Source organism: Ammospiza caudacuta, chromosome 2, assembly GCF_027887145.1.
Source record: "Ammospiza caudacuta isolate bAmmCau1 chromosome 2, bAmmCau1.pri, whole genome shotgun sequence".
Lineage (NCBI taxonomy): Eukaryota > Metazoa > Chordata > Aves > Passeriformes > Passerellidae > Ammospiza > Ammospiza caudacuta.
This window is the reverse complement of record NC_080594.1, coordinates 33,914,862-33,932,073: the sequence shown is the minus strand read 5'-3', so window position 1 is coordinate 33,932,073 and position 17,212 is coordinate 33,914,862.

Below are 17,212 nucleotides of genomic sequence, written 5' to 3'. Positions count from 1 at the left end.
TTAGAACGAGGGGATCCTCTTGGGCATGTTAATATCACTCCAGATAAAGTCAGCCTTGATTTGTCATTAAGTCCCTTACTAAGAACAGTGTGTTAAGGACTGCACAGAGAAACTTCCACGGCACAGTAACAAATATTTCCAACAAAGGTCAGAGTTATTTAATGCCTCTGCCATATGACATGGATCAGTCATGCCCGACCTGGAAATAGACTTCAAGCCTTCTAATTTTATAATCCCATTATCCTCTGCTCCCCACCTCCTGGCACTTCTTCTGTTCTCTTGCACCTTAGCATCTTTGCAGTGAAAGATCCCAGGCAGGTAATGTGATGGAAATGTGCAACTGGATCCTCCAGCTTCCTTTTCTTACCTCATGCTCTCACCTCTGCCGTGTACTTGCTCTCCTGTCCTTTTTCAGCCAAACTTTTGTGCTCTGCTCTGTACCCAGCATGCACGTTACCCATCTCCCTTGCCTTTGCAACAGTGATTTTATGCATCATCTCTTCCCCATCATCCTTCTTTTCTCCAGCCTCATTTCTTCCAATAATAACCTCCTCCTCTCTCTCTGAGCTAATCTAGTCTGAGCTTAAGGTGTGATGTTAGCCACAAAGGATATTGTGGTAATTTAACCAGCCTGATATTGACTCAATAGACTGGCTTTAAGTGTTGTTAACAATCCTAATTGAGGCAAGAAAACAGTGAAACACTGATTTACCACTTTGCATATTTATTAGGTTTTATCAGTTTCTGATTTCCTTTCCAAGAGTCCCTCCTCGTTTTTGTTCTGGTCATTATCTTCTGAAACTTACCTCTTTTTCCTCCCTTTCTGACCAAGAAAAGGCTGCATTTCACAACTTGATCATCACCCTAAGCAAGATACAAGCTGCTTCCCCTTCACATGTGTTTATGTTAATGTGCTTGCTTCCTATTCCAAGTGTAGAGCTCCTGCTTCAAAGTCAAAAATGATTTTTTTTTAAGAAGAACAAAGAACTTCTTTTCCATCTTAGATATGGATAAGGCGAGGTCATGATCCAGGAAGGCTGTGGCTAATCATAAAGGGAGGCAAAGAGAGAACAAAACTGATACTAGAAAACAAGGCTGAAGTGAAAGCATGAATGCAAAAGGTTACAGATAGGGCTGAGTAAGAGCTAATATCAAGAACAAAGAGGAGGCCCAAATCCACCTTCCCACAGGTGTCTTAGGTACCCGGGAATGGGAAGGTGCTGGCAAAAACCAGACTGTGCCACAGGATCCAGCTGACTCCAGCACTTCCCTCTGCTGGCCGGTGAGCAGAGCCCCAGGCAGGGCACCCAGAGCAGGGGAAGGAGGGCTCTGGATTGCCCCACTTTGTCCTGGGACACAAGCCATTTGTGGGATCCAAGGGAGCACCTGAACCACCTCTGTTTGCTGAACCACAGCGTTCTTCCAAGACTGAAGATGGCTGAATTATTGGGGGAAGTTTAGGTCAATTCTAGGTATCCATATTGTGTTCTCATTCAACCTTAAGGTCAATTAGTAGGCCTTTTATATTTTGAAATGCACACAAATCTGCTGCAATACTCCAGCTTCCTTGTGGCACCTAACCATTTCCTCCAGTGGCTTCAATATTCTTACCTCACTGCTGTTGAAAGAGGGCAGAAGCTACAAGGAAATGCTGAACAGGAAGCCCCAAAAGGCCAGATAATTTACAAAACAACACATAGACACATGTATCCATAATGTATTGTGGATAATACTCAACAGCATGGAAAAGAGTTATTTGTTTTGCTGTATCCTTTTGTACTTAAATACTGATGTATGATCTTGGTTTAGCAGGCAGCACGAGCTTCTTGGCCTGCTCCCCAGATGTGCACAGATCTGTAAAATTTCCTAAAGCTTTTCTGTTGACAGTGCAATATAGGAGGCACTATTTGGCAACAGCAGAGCTCTTGCTGTTATGTTGCAGGGGTTCTGCAGTGTACGTCATGTCTATTGTATGTGTATTGAAGAGTTTCTAGATTTCCTTCCTATGCTGCAAGACTGCAGGCTTACAGCTAAGTCATATTTTTTTCTAAGGTTCCCATCTCTAGATCCTTTTGCAACAACACATTTCCTTTATCTTGTTTTTAGCTACAAGTTTCAGATGATTTTTCTGGGGTATGTATATCTTAATAAGCATTCATTTCAACATGTTCATTCCCCAAACCTCCCACCTCTGGCTGTGCCCCACCCTGCTCGCCGGTGCCCATCACAAAGCTTTCCAGCTGCCCTCACAGTCCATCTGTCCTGCTGCCTCTCCTAGCCACAGTTCTTCCAGCCACCTCCTTTTCCCGTTTCTCTCACCAGTCTCCCCTCCTTCCCCCTCCTAGTTCCTTCTTCCTTTTCTCTTTCTCTGAATGACTGTAACGCTGCCAGGACTTGGCAGATGAGCCAGCCCCTGTCTTAGAATTAGCTAAATTAGCTCCATCAGTGGTGTGTGAGACAGGGAAACCCCTCTTTCTTTCGCAAGCTCAGCCCTGCCCATCCTGGACACGAGAGGGCCGTTCTTAGGGATTCGCTTTCCTGCAAGCACTTACTGTCTGACGCTGTTTACTTCTGAGGCTCTGAGGTGTGCAGTGATGTACCCTGACAGCTATTTATAGGATAAAAAAATGGGCCTGCTGCCCCAGGAAACAGCTCAGGCAGGCAGGCAGGGTTTGCTAAGCGGTGCGTGCTCATGCTTGGGGGTAGGGGGAGGCAGAGCTGGGATCTGGCAGCGCTTCCCGCACCTGTTGCGGAGACAGGCAGGACCACCCCCGCTCAGCGGCAGGGGCACGGGGGACACGGCTGATTTATTGTAGGGTTTGACGAGCATCTAGCTGCTTCGTAGAGACAATGACAGGAGGGGGCAGCAATCCAGTTCCCATGGCAACCGTGCTCAAGTCATCTAAGGTCAAAATGATGACCGAGGCCGCCGGAGAAAACGAATTTTGATGAGAGGATAAATCCCACATCAGTGACCGCATGACTCAGTCTGCCAGCTCGGGTGCCCGAGCAGCCCCGCACCCCCCTTTGTCCGTCGTCCCTCCCAAACTGGACTGCACTGCTCCCCTCTATGATGCTTCTGGGGGCCCTCTCAAAGCCTGATCATCTCTCTCAGTGCCTGCCCTGAATCCACCCCCAGCTATTTCTCTTTCTGGGTCACCGAGACCACATCTGCACAGCCACCAGAGGCTGGCTGCAGTGTGGGCTGGCACCGTGAGCAGGGGCTGCCCACAGCTGCGGGGCTCAGGCCACCAGCACGCCACCGGCCAGCAGAGCCTCGGCTCGCCAGTCACCACCCCTCGCTGTCCTCAAGGGTCCCACCTCATCGAAAGCCATCGCGTACGCGCCTGGTGACGACAAAAACCACGTCAGCTTTCATCTTTTTTGGAAAGCAGCTGGAACTGAGCAGCCGTCTCCGCAGGATGCTGCCGCGCTGAAACGGATTTCTGTTGCCATCTGGTGGCTACTGAACAGTACTTGGAAGTACAGACAAATTACCAAGCTCCGCGCCCCACTATTCCCTGAGAGGGGCTCGCTCTCTCCACTGGATTGGAGGGAGGTGCCCAGGGAGTCACCATTCCTGAAGGTGTTCAAGGAACGGCTGGACTGGGCACTCAGTGCCATGGTCGAGTTGACAAAGTGGTGATCAGTCAAAGGTTGGACCAGATGGTTTTGGAGATCCTTTCCAGCCTGTGATTCTGTTTATTCCACAAGTCTTTACTCGCACCACATCAAAATTTCCTCACTTTAAAAGAGAACAGGGGAGAATGCTAACACTATTAGATTTGATTTGATATCTAGATTCCAGATTATACCTGCCATTGCAAGTGTTCACCACAGTTTTTAATTAAACACCAGCAATTTTCTTAACTACTCCACGTGCTGTAATCAAGAATCTCTCCTATTATCCCCTAAACCCTGCTGTTTAGCTCACTATAAATTAGAAATCTTCCCTCTGCCTCTGAGAATTGTTGAATGAATCATCCACAGTTGGTCAGTTCATGAATGTACAATTACCAACCCCATCTGGCTATTGCAGAAATCTCCCTAAAGGACTGCACCCCTGCTTACTGAGAAACATATGAACCAGAAGCCAGCCTCAGACTCCCTCTCTGTCTAGCTCAGGGCCCCATCCTATCTCTGCTTAAGGGCAGAGGCCTCATGAAGGGCAGAGTTTTCTCATCAGATGGTCTGCCCTGACACGTTCCTCTTGTGGGCGCTATTGCAGTTTCTGCTGGAGCCTGGCTTACACTGCAGCACCAGCATTTCTGAAGGCAGCCACAGATTGACCCTCTTGTCAATTCACTGCTCTCTTGTAGAGAATAATTCCCTTCCTGTTTAAGGAGGGCACCAAACCATTGGAGTGCATGGACAATGCAGAAGCAGGGCATCCTAATGGCATTTGATTGTGTAGTCCTCCTTTGGTTTTTGTTCCCACTTATGCTTAGCCCTGCCTTTGTGCCTTCCCTCATGCCAATCTTGCTCCTAGCCCTGTTTCCCACTCCAGCCCAGCCACATCTGCCTGCTGGAACCACCCAACCTCCTTCATGGTCATGTTGCCTCAACTCCAACAAACCGCCTTTACCAGTCAGGCAGAGAGCCCACAGAGAGTTTCCCACTCTGTTGTTCCCACAGGCAGGGGTGACTCATGACATTTTGTCACTCCCAAGTAACTCAGCTGATGAAATCCCAGGAGCAGCCAGCCACACTCCAGCTCCACGTTGGTGCTCCAGCACCAGCTTCTGCTCCATGTGAAATAATCCGAGGAAGTGCAGTAGCTCCTTCACTAGCCCCATCTCAGAGCTGAACCTTCCCTTGCCACACACAACTTACAATGGCCACTGATATTGTTTTGGTGCTGTTCATCTTTCTCACAGGTTGGTTTTGGCCTAGTCTCCTGTGTGTGCTCTTGCTTGCCCGACACAGGATGTGAGTGAGGGCCCAAACAAGCCCTCCCCCGCAGAAGGTGAGGCATTGCTTTTAATCCTTTGTTTAGATCCCAGGAGAGAGCAGTGAGCAGAAGCAGCACTCACAACATTAAACCAAAAGCAGAAGGACTCTGTGTATATCTGGCAGTACTGTGATCCTCAGCATGGTCCCAGAAAGAAGTTATGCAATGCAGCCACCCCACTTCCAACAGGAGCCAATTGGAAAAGCCCTGGTGCAGCTGTAAACATCCTTCACTTTTGTTAATTTATTTTTTTATTCTCTACATCTGTTCTGACATCCACTTTCAAGAGAGGAAGGCTGAGTGTTTGAAAGGCTTGTAACTTGAGATGATTTTCTCATCCAGTTCTCTACAGCTTCATGTTTCATCTTCATGTTGAGTGCATTCAGAACTGTTACCTCAGGCCACAGAGCAGACAGAGGCACTAGAGAGTCACACCACAAATGTAGGCAGCCCGACCGACCTGCTCCAAAACGAGGAAACCTCATCCCACCACCGTATGGTGGCAGTGAATCACATGGGTCTGAAAGATACAGGAGCCTCCACAAACTCCATAGACACAGGATTTTATTGAGAATGTGAATGGTTTTTACAATTTAGACTAGGAACAGATCTTCAGTCACTCTACGCTTTCAGCAATTAGTTGGTTACACAACAGCACTAGTAAATGAAATGGTGGCTGGGAGTGTTCCCCACTAAAAATTGATGATTAAAGTTAGTAGCCCAATAGAAATTGTCCTTACAGTTCTGTACACAGTTTATAAGTCAGCATATTGGAAGGAATGTTCCAGAAGGAAGTATCCTGCAGCCAGTCTGTTATAGAGGGTAAGATTTTAACACTATGGCCACTCCATGCCCAGTAGCCTCAAAACCAAAGGAGTTTAATCTACTGCCAGAGTGAGCCTTACTCTCTAAGTGGGCATTGAATCAATTTCTCAACACTTTTTTCACTTTTCATGTGGCCCAATTACTTTAAGCTCTCTGCATGGTACCAAAATAATTTGGGTCAAGAGCCTAATGCAGTTTAGGTTCAAAGTCATCTTTCACTAACGTGTCTCTACATGTAATGTTTGATTCACTCTGATGACAGAGTCAAGTTTATTATTTTTTTTCCCTTTAGAAAAGTACAGCTTGTTGCTGGTTTTGAGGATCCAAGTTACTGGAAAGACTGGTCAATAGGTCAGGTGTATTGCTCCACCACATTTGTGCTCTTCCCCACAACTCCCATTGATTTGATCCCAGACATGAAGTCTCCCTGAAAGAGAAAAGGCCAATGTGGATTTGAAACAAAGCCAGGTTATTCTGAATGCCTAACATAGGGTTCCTTGTTCCCAGAGCTTCATCTACACGTTCTTTCACAGCTGGAAAGGACAGCTTCCTTAAATCTTGTGCTGCCTACTAAAAACTGAAGAGGAAATACTGGGAAATACCTCTTGCATTGCTTCCCTGACCTATTGGCTTGCATATGCCAAAAATCACCGCAAAGCTGGAGTCAGGAAAGCATAGTTGTTCTAAATCCAATAGGATACAAATAGTAAATAAGCCTTCCAGGCCAGAACTGGTCATTTGGGGTATATGGCCACTCATCTTGTTAACAGTAACTTTTTGAGAAGTTGCAGACTATTTTGCATCATCCCCGACTGTATGCCACAACCTCAGCAATGCCCTTTTAAGCAACCCAGAGCAGAACTACTGGCTCATACCAATTTTTAAGAAGGACTAAGAATGACTCACATTAATATTTCAAAGCTCACAGACTGAACCAAGCCTACTGCTGTTTACGGACTCTGCAAATGCTTCTTACCAATTTCTTATCAGGTAACAAATAATCTCTCTTTCTGACACAGACTCCTTAAGAAGGGGACACTATTTTTGGGACAGCAGCCATTCAGAAATGCACTGAAAACCTTACAAAAGCCTTTATAGATACTTCCCCCCTCTCCTATTAATCCTGTGTTTCCTCAAATACTTGAGACAAAAATCTTCTGATTATGCACAGGAACACAGTTGTCCCAGCTCCTCATTTCTTAGACAGAAAGCCATCTGATTCTGGCTACTCCTATAAACAAACACTTTAGAACATAATTAGCAATGCTGTCAAAAAACCCTGCAACAAATTAGGATCATATCTGGTCAATGGTAAACTCCACTTGAAGGAATATGTTGTGCTTTAAAATGTGGACTGATCAGAAAACTTGAATAGTTCAGACAAGAAACCAAATTAAGTTAGAGATAAATGGCTGTTTCCTTTTCCTGTTTCCACCTCAGGCTGAGTGAAAGAGTAGGACAGCAGATGACTGTCCATGAAAGGAAACATTAGTCAGTCCCCTTCTTGACCTCTGGTATCATTTTAAATTCAGCTATGTTTCAGTGTGACTCACACGCCCTTGGGACATTCTTTGCTATCATCTCTCCTGGGCATCAGTAACCCACCAAATAATTTGGCATCTGTAGCCAGGATGTCCCCGCTCAGAACCTCTCAACAGTTTGTGGGGACACAACCGTAACAAATAGTCCTGCCCCAATTCTATTGTCACTGATGACAGCATGAGACACTGATGACAGCTGCATAAATTTCCAGTCCTTTCTGAAAGCTAGTGAAGCATTTGGGTCAACCACTTCCTTCAGCGATGAATTCTCCAGTGCAATCTCATTATATGGAAAAGTGATCCCCAATTTTCACTTCCCAGTTTCATTGAATGGTCCTTTTGTTCTCATGTATATGATACAGGCAGAACAGAAGCTAAGTCTACTTTTCCTACTCTAGCAATTATTTTATAAACTACCTGTCCACTTTTATATCTCTCCTTTTCAAAATAGCAATCTCAGTTTTTCCCATGTCTCAGAGTTTTTGCATGCTGTAGTTTCTCATGTCACCATTTCCTGAAGTCTCCTATTTGAGGGCAGACTCCTGTGTTGTCTCCAGAGCATTCATACAAGATGTCCTCAATGGTAATGAAATCTCATGCCTCTAATTATTGCAGAGTTAATTTAAACCCCACAAGGGTAACATCAGCCCTTGCAATTGTACTGTTGAGACTGAATTTCAAATACTGTTGTGTTGTCCAGGAACCTTCCCTGTACAGGTCATTTTAGGGAAAGACATTGCAGAAAGTCCTTAAATAACTCTGGAATTTTTTTTTTTTTACTGTTCACCCTCACCCTGGGACATATAAGTTCTTAAATTTGTAGCATCCTCCTGATTGAAAGCTCCTTTCCTTATCTGTTGATTACCATCAAGTGTATCTCTGGAAAACCATCAGCCCTAATTTTACTAGGCAAAGTTTTTAAGCCAAAGTTCTCAGGATAGGATCTTCATTCTCCAGAAGATCCTAAATGAAAACACCTGTTTTCATTTGCATGAATTTTTATTGAGAATTAATGATCAGAATTATTCACAATGATCAGAAATATTCTCTATGAGAATTTTTACATAAAATATTCTCTTGATACTTTTCTGTTTACCATTTACCTTTTAGCAGTTCATGATGTGTGACCACCTAATACTCGAAGATCCTTTTTTCTCCTTCTCTCTCATTTCCAGTTGGTGAGTTCCCAGGAACAAAAGTTATTAGTCCCTATATCCATGGTAGTAAATTTTGCATACTCAAATCTCATCCAAGATTTCATTTCATCTATCTTTCAGTATTCATTTATAACATCCTGATCATTCTGTCCTTGTGCCATCAGCAAATTTCATCCAAATGCTCTTTTTATTTATGCCAAGGCCATGAATTCAAATATGAAACAAGATAAGGCCCCACAGTGACCTCCATTAGTAATCCCTTTTCCCTATCAAGATTTTGCCTTTGTGGAGCAGTCTCAAAGGCCTTTTAAAAATCTAAACATATCAGATTAAATGTTTCTCTTTTATTAAGTTCTTTGTTGATGCATCCTGAAAACTGAGCAGAGGATTTATGAGATACTCTTTGCTTAAAGAATTAATCTCAGTTATCAGGCTCTTCCAGGTGTTTTGACATATTTTTAATTACCATTCTGACCAGCTTTCAAGAAACAGATAAAAGCTTCACTATTCTACTTCCCTGATTCATCCCTAGCACCTTTTTCAAAATTGTGGGTAAAGTCTGTGTTCCCTGAAGCTCTGGTACCATGGCAGCTTTCTGTGACAGACCATATATTTTCCTAACCCAAGAATCCAAGAAGCCCCACTACTACTCACTTGAAATTCCTTGGAATTCTTGGAGGTATACCATATTATATTTTAAAATTATCAGTTTGGTCCAACATTTCTCATTATCAACTCTCAGTCTTTGAAAGCTGCTTCATTGTTAAAAACAGACTGCATGCAGGACAGGAATAGAAAAGTCTCAAAACTGAAAGTGTATTGAGAAAAAACAAGGTTTTTCTCGATTGTTCTCTTTAACCACCCTTGATCCAACACATCCACTAATTGTTTCACAGGCTTCCCAGTTCTCACACTCAGGAAGATTCTCATTTATCCTTTTCATTCATTTCATTGTTTGCTCTGCAACTCCCTGTTCTCTCTTCCCTCCTAATTATTAAATGCTGCAAATTCAAGCTTCTCCCTACTGTAAATTTTGAAGAACCTCTTGCTTGACTCTGAAATTATAAGTTAAGTCACACAGGTATCCTATTTTCCTTTTGATCCACAGGAATGCTTGTCATCCAAGACTATTATTATTGCTGATATCATAGGTATCTGCCAGCACTTCTAAGGATTTTAATCTTTTACTATTAACTCTGATGTCTGCTTCTCAGTCAGGACGCAACGGCATGAACTGCTCATTAGTTTGAGTTATTGCGATCAAACTTTATATCCTGTCTGCATTTTCTCACCATCTGCTTTTGAAGTGGCAGATAGGCTGTTAATCAGACCCACTGTGCTTCAGTGCCTGTGAAGTATACTGGCTCTTTGAAAAGTGACTTCAGGTGGTTCTTCATTTACTGTTTCAAGCAACTGCTGTCCATACTTACAGGCAGACAGAGCTTTCCTAGCTGCCAGTCCTGGGAATGTGTCCACAGCTTTCCTTTCCAGGTGCCAATGCCCAATACAAAGACCCAAATTTTGATACACAAAACAGGGTTCTCCTTTAAGGACAGCTACCAATTGATCTTTTGGTTTGTTCACTATAAGCACACAAAACTTAGAATTCAATTTTGTCAATTCCAAAGGGAGGTGCAGTATCCAGCTTCCTCTTTCAGAGCTATTTTTATTCTGCAGGGCTAACAAGCAAGAAAACCAGTAAAAATTACTTCAGCTTATCAAGTGAAATTAGCCAAAATGAACCTAAGCATCTTAACTGCTGTGTAAGAAGGTACCTTTCATGTAGTCATTTCAGAGGAGAATCACTTTATAACTTTGCTGTACTTTGTATTCATTGAGCCTGTGGTAATACATGTGACAGTACCTCCGTGAGCTTTGGGGCCCTAAAATGTGACCTTCGATATCAATTTGTCTGTCTGTTCAATGACTGAAATGTTTCCCTTGTGAGTACTTCACAGTCCTTATCATAGTAACATTATGCAAATCTTTTGAGTCAGGAAAGTGCAATTGTAATGGAAATAATTTTTTTTATGGAAAACTCTTTAGATGTTCTACACAGAAGGGAAAAACAGCACGACTTGGAAATGTATGCAAAAAAATTCATTCACTAACACTCCTTTCTCTTCCCAGAAAAGCACCTTTGTCTCACCCAAGTCTTCTAGAACAGAGCACAGCAGACCCTAAGCCACCAGAAATACTTGTGATGACCTCAACACCCTGGTCTGCCAGACCACGATGGCCAGGAGTCCCCTGCCCAGGGCTCCCCTGCCCTCTGTCCTTACAAGCACTGAGATCACACAGGAGTTTGCATTTCAATCCTGCTTAGAATCGTGCAGGTTCCTGCAGACTCTGACAGCTTCAACTTTATCCTCCAGGTTTTTCAGTTTGAACACAAGCTCCAGAACAAGGCTCCTGCGTATGATCTTCCTCCACCAGCCTTTCCGGATGACATTGTTCCCAGAGCCCATTCACAACACAACTCAGCCACAGGGAACCCATAGGAAGGGCTGGGGCAGACCAAAAACATCATGGGTAAAATATTTTCCCCAGTTTGTGTTAGATCTGTATCCTGACTCCTGCCTCGCTGCACTGCTTTCTGTCAGAGATGCCACAATCTGAACACACAGTTAAGCATTGTGCAGCAAGTATTTGTCATTTTGTATCTCCCTGGTATCTCCCATGTACTGCCTGAATATCCTAATGACTGGGGTTTGTAATCCACCTATTTTTGTCTCTGTGAATATTTAATCAATCATTCACACAAAGAGGATAAGCTTCAAGGGAAAAAAAAAAAGTCATTAAAAAACAATTACCTCCAATTATCCAAAGCTGAATAACAAAAGCATTTGCCTAGGATATGCTGGCACATCTCTCTTTCAAACAGAGCATTTGACCTCGGGACACAGAAAGAGCAGTCTCCCTCTGCTCACAATCCTTGGGAACGAGCCCTAGTCTGTTCCCGTGCCTACCTACAGCCACTGTGCCTGTCTGAAAGATCAAGGGAAAAACGGGTGAGCCAGGTTTAAACCTCTGCTAAAAAGCCATGAAAAGAATGAAGGTCGCTTGCAGAGATCTAAAAAACCAAGAACTCATGTAGGGTTCATGAAAATAAGAGACCAAATACAGGAGACAGACTTTATTTTTGTCCTTGCAGAGGGAAAGGTCACAGTACAAACTAAAGATTTAAAAGGCTTAAGAGAACCAGAATGAAAAGAGACATTACAAATGCACCAATTAGGGGAAAAGCTTCAGTTAGAACTTGTGCCTTGTCACTCATCAAAGGATCCAATTACGAGACCAAAACCAGGCTTTGTTAGTACTGCAATTCACAGAACTACCTGCTTCAAAGCACATTAAAGTGCAGCTGCAGCCTGAAAAGTGACTGTCACAGCTACGTGGGATGGCATGGAGCCGGCACCGAGCCTTGGAAGAAACAAAGACCCAACCTTCAGTCCCTAAGGAATAAACACAGGGACTTTCCTCGTTTCAACAAAACCTCCCTGTATTGGAAGTACAGCCAGTGGCCATGTCTTGGACTTCTGAGGACTTCAGGGAGAGCCTGTACTGTTTCAGGTCCTATTTGAAAGCAGAGGTGGGCCTGGAAGAGACAGGACAGTCCATGTGGAAACCATTTTTGTCGGTTGCGAGAGACAGAGGGGCTTCTGTCCACCCAAAATATTCCACTGCCTTTCCCAGTGACTAAACCTCTGGAGCACAACTGGTTTGGGTTTGGCTGGCATTTCTCAGGCAGGGAATGGCTGAAAGACAAAACACACCCCACTGCTGGGAGCCCCAGTGCTGTGTGTGGGAAGCGGACGTACTTCACCCTGAGAATTCCGTCCTACCCGCTGTGCGAGTAAACGAATTAACTTTAAAGGCTTCCAGGATGAAAGGACATAGTCTCAAGATGTGCCAGGGGAAGTTTAGGTTGGGAGACTTTAGGTTGGATAAATTACTTCACCAAAAGGGTGTTTAGACATTGGAATAGCCTGCACAGGGAGGTGGTGGAGCCACCATCCCTGGAGGTGTTTAAAGAACACTGGATGTGGCACACAGTGCCATGGTCTATTGCCATGGTGGTGTTCAATCACAGGATGGACTCTGAGGTCTTTCCCAACACGACTGACTCCGTGTCTCCACCCGCAGCCGGAGGGGCGCACACGGGCGCGGCCCTCACGCACAACATGGACCCCCCCGCTGCCATTTTGCGCGCGCCGCTCCCCACGTGCCCCGGACACGGGGGACGGCCCCGCCCGCGCCCTGACGTCACGCAAAGCGCATGCGCCGAGCAGAGGCGGGAGGGGGCGCCACCGCCCGAGGCCGCGGGGCGGGTCAGCCGGAAGCCGCCGAGCCCCGCGCAGGAAGTGGCCCCGCGCGCACGCCGCGACCAGCGGCCCCCGGCTGCGGCCGCCCGCGCGGCCCTTTGTGACTCATGTGACTGGCGCGCGCGGCGCTGACCAATGACAGCGGCTCCTCCCTTGCGCACCTGGCCCCGCCTCCCCTCGGGTATCACGGCCAATCGCGAGGGCGAGTTCGCCTCCGTCGCCATCTCCTCCCTGATGGATGGGTGCGAAACCCAATGAGATCGCTAGCCCCGCCCCCGCCCCCGCCAATGGGCGCCGCGCAATGCGGCTCTCGCGGGCCGGGGGCAGCCGGGGAGGGCCCGGCCGGACGCCGCCGCCCCGCGGAGTCGCCGCGGGCGCCGCCGGCCGCGCTCCTGCGCCGGGGGCAGCCGCCCCGCCCTCCCCCCGCCTCCGTGAGAGGCTCCGGCCGCCCCCGGCCCCGGGCAGCCCCGCCGCCCGCCACACGTTCCCTGGCTGGATGCGACACGGGGCGGGGAGGAGCCGCCCGGCCGCTGCGTGCGGGGGCTCTGCGCGCTCTTAAGGTGGCCCGAGAGCCCAGTGGGAGCGGGACCGGGCTAGCCGGGGGTGTCCCCGGTGGGGCGGAGGAGGGCGCGGAGGCGGGAGCTCCCTGGTGTGAGGGCGGCTGCTGGGGAATGCCCGCTCGGCCGTCAGGGTGAGGGAAGCGGGTGGAGGTTTGTACCGGGAGATAAGGGCCTGTCACATGAGGATTCCCGCTGCAGAGACGGGGAGCGGCGGCTGGAGACACTCTGTGCCTTCCTGTGTGTCCGAGGCTGGGCCAGCAAACGCGTCCCTCGACGATTGTCCAACCTTTGAAACTTTGGAGCTCCCGGCAGGTGCGGTTGGCTCTGGTGGAGAGGTACACTGGCTTTCTTGTAGTTAGAATCCTAAACGTGTAATTGAAGGGCTGAGTTTTAAACCACCAGTTTTGGCTTCTTGATTTTGCAAGGTGCATCATTACACGCATAGGTATGTCATTTACATAGAGCACACCAAGAAATTATTCGAGATACACAAAGTGAGTAACCAACAATTTTTTACATATGTATCTACAGAATCACAGAATCTGTGAGGTGGCTAAAGACCTCTGAGAAAATCAAATCGAACCTTTGACTGAATACCACCATAGCAACTAGACCATGGCACTGAGTGCCACATCCAGTCTTTACTTAAAGACTTCCAAGGACGTAAGTTGCACCACCTCCCTGGCAGCCCATTCCAATGTCTAATCACCATTTTCTGTGAAGAAATTCCTTGTGAAGTCCAACCTAAACCGCCCCTGATACAGCCTGTGGCTATGTCCTCCTGTCCTGTCTCTTGCTAGCTGGGAGAAGAGGCTGACCCCCACCTGGCTGCCCCCTCCTTTCAGGTGGTTGTAGAGTGAGAGGGTTACCTCTGAGCCTCTTCTACAGGCTAAACAACCCCATTCCCTCAGTCATTCTTGTACTTGTGTGCAAGTACATAAACAAAGGTTTTGCTGGCTAAGAAGGGCTTTTTAAAAAAACCCAAGCCAAACACCTAACCCTGCCCAGGGAGAAAAACATGTTAGGATACCTGCACGTTACATAGAATTGCTGAGATGCCTGTTTATTACTAGTTGCAAATGGAAGGAACAGTCCTTCAGCCAGGATGTAGAAGAGAATTCCTTCCCAAATACTGAGACTTTCAGTGTCCCAACTGCCAAAAACCAAAGCCACCTCCTACACCTTCCTGGATGCGAGAAGCCCCAACTGCCCGCTATCCATCTGTCAAAATTTATAGATCTCCTTAGACAAATATTAACAATTCCGTCATGCGCAAAGCCTGTGGCATATTGAAAAAATTGGGAGAAGGATAAAATACAGTGAATGTAATGTAAAAATAAGCTACATGGTGACTGATTTACTCTCTTTCCCTGTGTCTCCATCTGCTCTCCTCTGCCTTCTCTTTAGCTGTGAAAGGCTTTGGGACGTGTCTTTGTTCTCTGAATGCTGAATATGATGATGGATCACAATACATTTACCTCTGTGCATTTCTGCCACACTGATCCTTTGCCCTGCCTCCCTAGGGCACTTTTTGTGTTGGATGGTAATTTTTACATTTACATTCTTACAAGCAGTGGAACAAGTTAGTTACATCGTACCTTTTAATTGTCTATAAAAAGCAGGCAGTACTTCACATATTCATTCGAGGAGAGGATCCTGAAAACCAAAAGGAAAAATAAGTAGGGAACACACATCGGATGCCTGGCACACGTCGAGTCCAACCACAGCTTTTTAACACCTCTGCATTTGGCTACAGATCAAACAACTTGCAGATACCACCCGTCTGCCTTGCAGCACAAGGATGCTCCTGCCTTGTCTCTCAGTAAAGAGTAGTCTGAGCACTGTGTGGACACAAATCCTAGCTAGAGGGTAACTGGAGAACATGGACTAGGAGTAGCAGACACACCCAAAGACCACCTAGCCCAAAGAGAAGTCAGAGGCAGAAGAGGGGAGCTGAAGCTAGGCTGTTCTCACAGGACTTGAGTGAGGCTGGGAGAAATGACAATAGGACAGAGCTCTGCTGTGGCACTGGGAGGGAAAGAGATGATTGTTGGCCCTTGGTAATGATCAAGAACACCATAATTGGGATCTGTAGTGAGATAAGGCAAATAGTATGGGGAAAAAGGCAGGAAACCCTTCTTGACAGAACAGGTAGTAGCATAGGGAGGGAAGTTGTGACTAGAGCTGCTGGCATAGGTGCAGAAGAAGGGGATAGTATGGGAGAAGGAGAACACAGAGAATCCTGAGAGGATGGAGGATGATGACTTGACTTCCTGAATTGAAGGCATGGAACTATGGCACAGGTTTTGACCTGTCAAAGGAATGCAAGGAGTCATTGCAGGTGCAATGGTAAATGCAGCTCTGCAAAAGCAGCAAGTCTTAAAACACCCTTTCTACTATCTCAATTTCCATATTACAGTTTCCAGAAGTAAAAAAAATTATTTTCTCAGAAAGTGCCGTTTCCTCCCAGTATATGTGCTGTCCTCTACTTCAAGCCTTACAGCAGTGCTACCATTTGGAAGGATTCAGATGTGAAACCACACACAAAAAGATGAGATGATGAAATACGGCAGGGTGACTTTCAGATAACTGGGATAGGGGCCCCAGGGGGGGCTGTTTCAGTCATGCTTTTCAGATTGACACATCAAAATGATCTGCCTATGACACTGCAGGTGTATGGGACACCAGGCAGCACCTGCTCCTCCTCAGACACACATTTTAGAGTATTGGCTTTATTTGGCTGCTTTACTGCACAGTCCCCTTTAATGTTATAATGAATACTGCCTTGATCTGCATCCATGACACACATCAACAGGAGACTCCTAGTTTTTGGCCTGCTGGGTCAGAGTGGGACAGCACTGAGTGTAATTCACAGAGTCACAGAATAAGTTAGGTTGGAAGTGACCGCAGTGGGTCATCTGGTCCATCCTCCTCGTTTTAACAGGGTCTTCCCAGAGCCCATTGTGTGTGATTGCATTCAGATGGTTCTTGAGTCTCTCCTATGAGGGAGACTCCACAGCCTCTCTGGGCAGCTTTTTCCATTGGACAGTCTGTACAGTGCAGTTTACCTGCACAGTGAAGAAGTTCTTCCCCATCTTCAGGTGGGACTTCCCGTACATCAGCTTCTGCCTCTTCATCCTAGTGGTTGGCACCACTGAGAAAAGCCTTCTTGCATCTTCTTGGACCCCCACTTTACATATTTATACACACTAATGAGGTCAATTAATGGGGTTTCCTATATGGTTCTAGCTGGCGTTAACACACAGGAGAGATAGCAATGAGACTTTTAACAGGATTGTGGTAGAAACACCTTTTAAGATCTAGTGATGTCTCTGCAATAGCTTGTGGACACACACAATGTTTGAGGGAAGACTACCAGAGACAGAGGGCTGCATTGTTTCGGGTGGGAGTTGACTCGGAGCACTCAGGGCTGAAGCAGGGCACCACCGCTGCAGGGGCGGTGTGAGCAGCGCGGGTGGGCAGACCCCGGCCCGGGGTGGCCATTTGTGAGCCCCCGTGCGGGGCTGTGACCGGCTGTCGCAGGGGTGCCCCCGCAGCCGCTGCCCCTTCTTACAGCGGCGAAAGGCGGCTGCTGGCCGCGGCCTGGGGGCGAGGGCCCCACGGCCATCTCCGCGGTGAATCGAGCCCCGTGCGGGGGACGGCCTCGGCCGGTCCCGGCAAGGCGGGCAGCTCCTCCCCTCTGCCTGGCAGAGCGGGCGGGCAGCCCCTGCTCCCCCGGCCCGGCGCCTCCTTAACCCGGGGAGGCGGGGGCGGCCGCGGCCGGGGGAGCCGGGGGAGGCGGAGCGGCGGCCGGGGAGGAGCCGGGGCCTGCAGTGGAGCCGCAGCCCGGAGC